Source organism: Camarhynchus parvulus, chromosome 14 (genome assembly GCF_901933205.1).
Source record: "Camarhynchus parvulus chromosome 14, STF_HiC, whole genome shotgun sequence".
NCBI lineage: Eukaryota > Metazoa > Chordata > Aves > Passeriformes > Thraupidae > Camarhynchus > Camarhynchus parvulus.
Window position 1 is genome coordinate 6,905,442 of NC_044584.1, and position 9,353 is coordinate 6,914,794.

Genomic DNA, 9,353 nt, shown 5'->3' on the forward strand with positions numbered 1-9,353 from the left:
TGCACCCTGTTGAGCTGTCTCTGTGTTGCTGTTCCCAGGGATGGTGGTACACAGAGAAGCCAGGCTTCAGCACTTTCTTTGAGGTAAGAAAATCCACAAAATAAACACACAGGAGGAGCAGCTTGGTGGAAAATGGTGCAGCTCACGCACTCATGTGCTTAAGTCAATTCACCCCAGGTAGGTGAAGTAGAGAAAAGCCTCAGAACTGGGGTGTGATCAGTTTTCAAAAGGTGAGTGAGTCCGTGCAGGGCTTGTGGGACTGCAGGAGAGCCTCTGTGCTGGGATCCCTGCCTGCAGTGACCCAAGGTTTTACTCCCAGAGGGGATCATGGGCTCTCCTGTTTTTCTCTTCTGGCAGATCTGCTTACCCAGGCATGGAGTGCAGACCCTCCTTCCATCCCTCCTGTGCTTGTGTTTAGGTTATAGATTTTACTGTTCCAATAACATTTATCTAAATGTGCTTTGTGGGGAGGGAGGAAGGAGATAAGGAGGGAGGAGGCTGAGGAAGGAATGTGCTTTTGGACTCTGCTAAGCCTCCATCTCATTGCTGGGACTTGCTGTGGGGTTTTGGAATTCATGATCCCAGGGCAGGACTCGGGGGAAACGGCTGGAAGAGCTGTGGTCAGTATGAAACACTGGTGGGAGGGAACCCAGGGATAGCCTGTGCAGAGCATCCCTCTTCCCTTTTGGTACTGATCTCATGTCCTCTGCCAGCTTATCTCTTGGCAAGGAGGGACCTGACTCAGTTTCCAGGCAGGAGAACTGGAGTGGAGGTGTGGGAATGCTGAGGGTGCAGAGCTCAGCTTGGCACAGGGAGAGATTTTCTGCTCAGATGTCTCGCGGTGTTTCTGGGTTTGCCCTCCCCTGCACAGCCATGGGGTGGGCACATGGAGTGGGGATGCCAGGGAAAGGGGCAGAAGGCCCTGGCTCTTCCACTGCTGGGACATTCTCTGGGAGGTCCCCAGGGATGGGATGGCAGGAGGAGAGGTCCTCTGGGTCTGTGCTCCAAGTGCAGCTTCACCCCCAGGGCAGTTTGGGAGCAGTTTGTGCATCCCTGGTGCTGACACGGAGGCAGGGGAGGAGGGAGTGTGGAGGAGAGAGGCCAGATTGCTTCAGCTCCTCGAGCTGAAGGATGTCTGTGGCCACAGGAGGCACCTGACAATTCCCAAGGTGCTCATTTTGGGCTTGGTGCTTCCCCAGGGGCTGGCAGATGAGGCAGAGCTGGAGGATTCCTGCCCTGCACAAGGGAGATGCGGTGTGTGAGTGAGGTTCTGAGCTTGGGGAGAGGTGGAAAGTCCTGGGGAGGGCCAGGAGAGGAGGAGTGATGGTGTCAGGGCATGGGTGAGCTGTAGCCCTGTGATCCAGCCCTTTCTGTGCCTTTTGGTTGCCACCAGAGTGGACTCCAGGGTCCCATTTCCATTTCACTGTGCTTGGATTTGGTTTTTGGTGCGGTGGTGGAGGCTTGCATGGTGAGGGAGAGCCATGGCAAGTGGAGAAGGGAAGGAAAAGGATGAACTTTCTTTTTCCTAGGAAGCACAAATGGATGGAGCAGTATTTCTGAACAACTCTCTCCTCCCTGTCTCTTGGAAGCTGCATTATCAGAGCACCATTACTGTCCTCTCTTCTCCTTCCCCCCACCAATGAACAGGAATTAAAAATACAACTAATAAAACCCTTTTACTTTCTCCAGCAGGAGAAAAAAAAAAAAAAAAAGCAAAGCAGCCTTGAAAATGCTAAAGGACATAAAGGGCATTCATGAAAGGGTTGGATGGTGGTTATTGCAGCAGGGGGAAAAACATTATTTCACTGTGCAGATAAAAGGAAGTGGAAAAGCAGCATATTTATAGCTGGGGAGCCTGGATTCCTTGTTAAGCTGCCATTATCAAATTAATGTCAAAATGCATCAAACAGGCACGAGTGTTCTGGGCCCCTTATGCAAAGTGCTTGCAAATTGGTTACAAATACATTTGTTTACAGGGGACGAGGCAGGAGCGAGCTAATTAGTCATTGTAGCAGGGCTGTTTTGTGTCTTTTTTTTTTTTTTTTTACATTTTTTTGGCAATTACACAAACAAGCTGTTTTGAAGTATAAATACACGCTGCATTACAGCCCCTTTAAAGGGGAATCAAATGGGAATTGTGGGATGCAGAGGGCTTGGTGTGAGGGGTGTGGAGCATCGTGTGGAGCATGGTTCTCTCCTCCTGGATGCAGCAGGAGTGCCACACTGGGCACTCGGCTCTGGGACGTGCTGTGGAAAGGGAACAGCTCCCATCCCTGGGCATTGAGAGGATGGGATGTGGGTGGAAAGGGAATAACTGGGTTTTGGGTCCTCTGAGAGGCCTGAACCCCCTCATAGGGGCACCGTGCTGTTTTCATACAGGACCTGTTAAGGTTTCAGCTGCCCACCTCTATCATGGGAATCCCCTTTGGGCCTGGGGTGTTTTGGGGTGGTTTTGGTGTCAGCAGCAGCTGCCAGCTCGGGGTGTGAAGCTCCTTGTGCCCAGCTGGTGGGTGCTGAGATGGTTTTGGATGTAGAGAGCATCCCATGGATGTGTGAAGAAAGGAATCTGGTGTGGGCTCTCCCAGGTGAACGTGTCCTCAGGGCTTCTTCCACAAAACCACAGGCTGCACCTCCCAAACCCATTAATGAGGAAGGGAAACAGGTGAGCTTATCTGATCCTCAGTGTGGGAATGGTTGGGGAATTTGGTTGGGGGGCAAATGGAAACTTCCTGCTGCCCTGCATCTTAACACATCCCATTCTGGGAGCCAATCACACCTCTGCCACTCAGGGAAGCTGCTAATTGAATCTGCTCTGGTGGGAGAGGATAAAGCCAAGAGGCATCTACCACCATTATTTTTAATTTCCTAAGAAAGAGGAAAGAGAGAGGAAGGAACAAGTTGTGCCCCTGTCATGCTGGAGGCCCTGACATTTCTTGGCAGAGGGTGCAAAAACCCCACGGCTGCTTCTCCATTTGGATTTGTTTGTGGTAAATCTGCCCTTCAGGCTGAAATAACCCTTCTGAGCAGGTCCTGCACTCCCAGAGGTGCTGGGAACATTGAGTTTGATGCCATCATAAAACCCTGTTGTGGGTGGGAACAGAAGAGGAGAAAATCTCAGAGGACCAAGAGCAGTGGAGAGGGCAGGGCTTCCCCCAGCCTCCTGCAGGAGCTCTGGTGTTTGCACCAGGTTTAATTCATTTCAAACTCAGGGTAACATTTCTCTGCACCTTGGGCCTGCTTTTCCAACTCCAAACCTCTCAAACCTCTCATTACCCTTTTCTGCCTGGTTGGCTTTGGTGGGCTCATTTGCCATGGGGTGACCCCTCCATTGGGATCAGGGGCTGTGATTCTGAGGAATATTCCCATTTCCAGCATAATCCTACCCCTGCCCTACAGGGTGTGCAGAAGTACAGCTCAGCTGCTCAGCAAATGCAGGAGCAGCTCTGCCTCGTGCCCAGTTGTTCCAATCAGGACCTGTCTCTCCTCATTTCCAGCAGGGCTCTGGTGTGACTGTCACCTCCTCTGATTGTTGGTGACCATGCCACAGGACCCTGCTCTGGTCTGAGCTGTAGGTGTTTCACACCTGCTCTTCTTATGCAGGGCTGTTCCAGCATCTCCTTGCTCTGATAGTTGGGAGCAGAGCTGGAATTTCCACCCTCTGTAAGTCCCTCTGGTCACCCTTTCCCTGTGGAGCCCAATGGCTTTGCCTTGGTGGAAAGGGATGCTGGGGCACAGACCTGTGCTTGATTTCCTTCACTGCTATTAATTAACATAATGAGGGCGCAGCTTTTCCTGGAGCTGTGTGTGGCAGTGACTTCCAGGCTGCCTGGTGAATCCTCAGTGTCCAAATGTGCCCAAAGTACCCGAGGACCTTCCTCGGTGTGTCCTTGGACGTGTTCCTCAATATCCTCCTCAATATCTCCTCTCCCATGTCCAGAGGGATGGAAGCACTGCCCTCAGTCCTGCCTCCATTCTCTGGGAAATACAGGACACCTTGGACACCTCAGTCCTCTGGGAACATCCTGTTCTCTGGAATGTTCCCAGAGGACTGAGTTGTCCAAGGCTTCAGAGGAAAACATCACAGCTGTCCTGCCCTCCTGCTTGTTGAGCTTAGAGGGAAAGGATGAAGGTGTTTCCTCGAGGCTGAGGGACGGGAATGGGGTCCTTGGCACGGAGGTGACGATCCCCTGGGTGTGGGAGTGCTGTGGGTGTGTGTGGGTGTGCTGTGTGTGGGAGTGCTGTGGGTGCAGAGCTCAGCAGGGACCGTGGTGCCCGATAAGGCTGCGGGTTCGGGGTAAGCCAGCATCCTCTTCCTCTCCTGGCAATGCCACGTGGGCAGCACGAGGGCTGGGCTGGGCAGGGAGGGATGTGGCCTCTCCTGATAAGAGGCTCTGGTTGCTGCTGCTGCAGATTTACAGCCTGGGCGCGGGCAGTGGGTGCTGTGCTTGTGCTGGGGTGATTTATCACGGCTCAGGGCAGCGGCTGCTTCCCTCTCTGGCCAGGCCCTGCCCGGGGAGTTACAGTGCCTGACTCAGCCAGGGGGAGGCAAAGGCTCAGCCGAGGTCACCGCATGGTGGGACACAGGTGGGAGCAGGTCTCGGTCATCTGTGTCCTGGAGAATGTCCCCATCCCAGCGTGGGGAGGGCTGGGGCTGTCGGGCTGTGTCCCATGGCAGCGGGGATGCCTCCAGCCTTCCAGTCCCCAGTCCCACATGGAGCCCACCCAACTCACACCCAGCAGCACCACCAGCCCCAGGAAGCAATGCCTGCACTGCCCAGTTGTTTGCCATTTGTCCCTGTGATACAGACAGTGCCAGGAGGGATGATGATGGGGAAGGAAAGGTCAGATGCCATCACTGCGCTCCCTTCCATGTCCCAGCTCCTGCCTGGGTGAGCTTCCAGCTCCTCTGGTTTGTTTTAGAGGCAGCATGGGGGCCCCAGATCCCTGCAAACCCTCCACACTCTGGGTTTTATTGGCATGTGGAAATGGTTTTGTCTGGTTTCAGATCTGGCTGATCACTGGCTTTGCTGCTGCCCTCCCCCCGACAGCCACGGCGACCCAACCGCACTCATCTTCCTCCCTCTTTCTTCTTTCTCCCCACATTGTTCTCTGAAACCCCAGCTGCTGCTTTTCCCTCCTCCCTTTCCTATCCTCTCACATCAGCTGGGATGGATCTATCTGTGTTTTCTATAAAAGCTCTTTTTTGTTGTCTGTTCTCCTCCCCCCATCCTCTCCTTGGGGCCGTGCAGGGGCTCTGGGCACCCTCATTGTCACCCCCAGGCTGGCAGTGGCACAGCCTTGGCAGGGGTGAGGGCATCAGCATCTCCAGAGTCCTCGTTTTGCTTCTCTGACAGAGAAACTTGGCAGATCCTGGGGCCAGAGCCACCACATTGCTCCCTTATTTCTCACTGGTGGAGCACTGATGTGGGGGGCTCCTGGTGAGCCGGATGGGATGGGATGGGATGGGATGGGATGGGATGGGATGGGATGGGGCAGGGCAGGTCTCCTCGTGTCCCTGCACTGCTCCCTGATCCACACAGGCTCAGGGTATTTATTTTATGGTGTATTTATGTGCCAGTGCCTGGCTGCAGCTCCCACCAGCCCGGCCCAGCTCCTTCCAGGCAGCCCAGCAGATCCCAGGGGACCCTCTGGCATCAGCAGGAGCCTCCACCCTCTTTGTGGGGGGACCCCAGCCCTGGGAAGGGGCTGAGCTGGGCTGTCCCTGGCTCTGTGGTGGGGTGGATGCTGAGGTTCTTCTGTGGTTCCTTGTCCCCAACCCTGGGAAAGGGGGCACAGCCAAGGCAGTGGGCAGAGACCAAGCAAGGACTGGAGAGCCATTGGTACCTGGTGTGAGCTGGTCACAGAGTCCCAGTGTCCCCATCACCATTCCTGGCTCCCTTCCCAGTGCCCAATGGCTTTTTCCACCTCCAGGCTCCCCACCCAGCATGATGGAGGCCCCTGGGCAGCCTTAGAAGGGAGCAGGAAACTCCCCTGGACCTCTGAGCCCTGCGCTTGTTCCCTGGGCCCAAACCTCTGCCAGGGACACTGGCTGTCCCCCTGCCGGTCTGCAGCCTGTAATAAATCACTCCCTCATCAAATCTGGGTGAAATACCATGGATCAACTCCCCAAGAGTGCCCAGGCTGCCCCAGCTGAGATGGAAATGGCTGCATGCTGAGGATCATCCTGGGATGCTCCTGAGGAACAGCCTGGGGGTCAGCAGGGACCAGGCGAGGGTGAGGAGCAGCTGGAGGAAGGTGACCCCCATGAGCGAGTCCCTTCCAGGCAGCGAGGGAAATCTGTGGGTCTCATGCTGCTTTGGGTGGGCTCTGGCAGCCTGGAGAGCAGCTGGGGGGGTCTGGATCCTCCTCCTTCCCGCGGGACTGCGCCTCCGAGTCAGCATCTCCCGAGGTAAGCACTTCCCTCCTCTCTCTGCTTAAAGATAATTTCAAATGCATGACTGGCAATTCAAGGGAAAACAGAGGAGCAGTTGGTGCTGCCGAGGAGCTCAGCCCAGCCAGAGGAGACGTGTTCCTTTTGTGGAATCAAACACCCGTCAGGGAACAGTCATGCAAATTTATTTCGCTTTTCTTCTTTGTTACCTGTTCCATTGATCCGGAGCCTGTAGCAGTTGGCTCGTGGAGAGGCAGGTTTGTTAATTCAGGAGCCTTGCAAAGCCTCCCTGGGTGGGGAGGGGGCTTTGCCACAGCTCCTGGCTCTGGGGACACTTGGTGCCGTGTGTGGGGACCGTGGCACCGGGACACATCCCCGCAAAGGGGAGGGGAAAGGGGTTTGCTGTGACCCTGGAGTGGCCCTGGCAAGGCAGGAGAGTGGTGCCAGCTCTGCCAGAGCTGCTTCCCACCACGGGAAGGGACAAGGACACTTGGTCACACTGCTGGGACAGTCACCACCAGCCCTGAGGAGCAAATGTGAGTTAAACCCTTAAAATCACAAGGTGGACTTTAAAATATCCAGCTGTGAGATTGTATTTGATTTTATCTCTATTATTAGACTCTTTAGTCCATGTGGATGTTTTCAGGAATGTCCTCCTGTGGGAGGTTTAGGGTCCTGTGGTGTGTTCCTGTCGAAGGGAGGTGACTCCATCCTGGCTGCTGCAATCCACAGCTGGGCCAAGGTGTCAGCCTGCCCGGCGTGGTCTGACTCTGCAGAGGATCCCAGGTGGTTTGGGTTGGAAGGGACCTTAAAGCTCATCTCTTTCAAAGCCCCAGGCTGCTCCAAGCCCTGTCCAACCTGCCCTTGAGTCCTCTCCTCCAGCAGTTTCATCTCCTGGGAATGCAGAGCAGATGGAGCTGCCTGGGGAAGGGCCAGGGGCTCTCACTGCTGCAGGGATCTTCTGCTCCAGGCAAGGGAAGAGCCAAATCCCCCTTGGAGCAGGAGCAGCTCCAGTGTCTGGAGGCTGAGATACCTCTCTGAGATATTCCCTGTATCCCTGCAATGCTGCTGCTCTCATTTCCTGCTGGAAGCATTGCTTTGTCCTTCAAGAAAATGACTTTTTTTGGTTGAATTGACTGTTTTGGCATTTTTTCCACTGCAAAGCCCATCTCTGTGTCTTCACTGCAGGCAGTGGGGGCCAAGCCCTTGGCTGATGACTCCAGATGAGTTAAGACACCTGTGGGTGTCCCCACCACGTGGGCTTGTGTGGCTGTGGAGGAGCCTGCAGCTGGGACAAGCAGGAGATGCCTCATTAAAGCAATTTGGGAGATGCTCATCCACACAGAAATCCGAATTTATTCTGCTGGAGCTGGCTCTCCTCCATCTCCTTTCCCTGAGCAGAGGAATTGGCTGGCAGGGGGCAGAAAGCACAGGGATGTCCAGGGGCTCTTGGCTGGGAAGGGAACGGGTGGAAACCCAACTCTGACCCCACAGATGGGAAACAACCCCAGCACCACCTGTCCTCTGCAGCCCCCCCCTCCTGACGAGGATTTCTCCTGTCATTTCAGGTGTTGCCTCCTTTCCCCGGGCTTTTCCTCAGCCCAGCAACGCCTTGTCTGAATAATTCACCTAAAAATCCAGGCTGGCGAATAAATTCGGGATAATTGCCGAGGGCTCGCAGGCAATCCTCAGCCAGAGCACGGCTCAGCTCCTGCTGAATTATTTATCTGCCAGGAATTATTTGCCTGGCCCTGCTAGGGAGGGAAAGCTCCTTCCCCAACCTTTGCCTGACGAACGGCCTGGCTGGGGGCGACTCTGGCTGCTGACTCAGCCCTTTCCCAGCTCCCTGCTGGATGCCTGGGTAATTCCTAAAGCTTTGGGTAATTCCTAAAGCTTTGGGTAATTCCCAAAGCTTTGGGGGTCCTTCAGGGTGGGTACAAGAGTCTTACTCCCAAACCATCCTGTGGCTGCAGAATTCCATCTCTCTGTGGTGATCGCTCTTTGCCTCCCCTGTGAGATGGAGAATTTTTGCTTTGGGGAGATGGAAAAGGCTCCTTGCTGCTCTTCCAACCTGCAAGCCCTGGAGAGAGCTGCTGATGCAGGGATGCAGGCTGGAGACTTGCTGGCTTTAATGCCACCTCTCTGTGAGATGATCCCTGGTGGTGTCCTTCACCCCTCTCCATCCATGAGGACGTTCCTCACCCCGCACTGCAGCGAGCACCTCTGGGCTGAGCCAGGGGCTGGCAGCTCTCTCCTGCCCGTGGATGGGGGCTGATGGCCTCTGTGGGATCCCACTGCCCACTCCTCCCCCCGGGAAACACAGAGAAATGACCCTCAGAGGTGAGGAGCTGCTGGCCTGGGCTCATCAATCTCCATTTGCATCCAAAGAAGAAGGAGGGAAAAAAAGAAAAGAGATTTAGGAGCAAGATCAATATTGAAAGAGCCTGTTTTTTTTTTTTTTTTTCCTTTTCCCTGTGCTCCTCTGGGGGTGGGAACCTCAAGGCAGGTACAGGGAGTAAATCCTCCTGGCTACCTGGGTGTAAATCAGGAGGGAGATGATGGATTTATGGCATCCAGCCTGATTTACACTCCCGTGTCTGGTCCCTGCAGGTGGCCCTGGGGAGGTGAAGGGGATGGAGCCACCACCTCCTCCTGCTGCAGCTGAGGTGGGGCTGGGGCTGCTCTGGGGGTGACTTTTCTGAGCTTTCTCACCCCAGTGCAGGGGATTTAGGACGTTTTGCTTTGCCTCTTTCTGCTGGAGCTCAGCAAAGGGCGTCCCCTGGGAGCCAGGTGCCAAAGCGAAGCAATGCCCTGCTGGGGGCTGGCTTTGTGCCTCGGTGGGGAAAAGGCTTTGGGGTGATGCTCTCCCCCTTCCCCCTCCATCCCTCCTCCTCTCACAGCCCAAGGGCTGGTGGCAGGGCTGGTGTATCCGTGGAAGAGAAGAGCCTTTGGAAAATCCTCC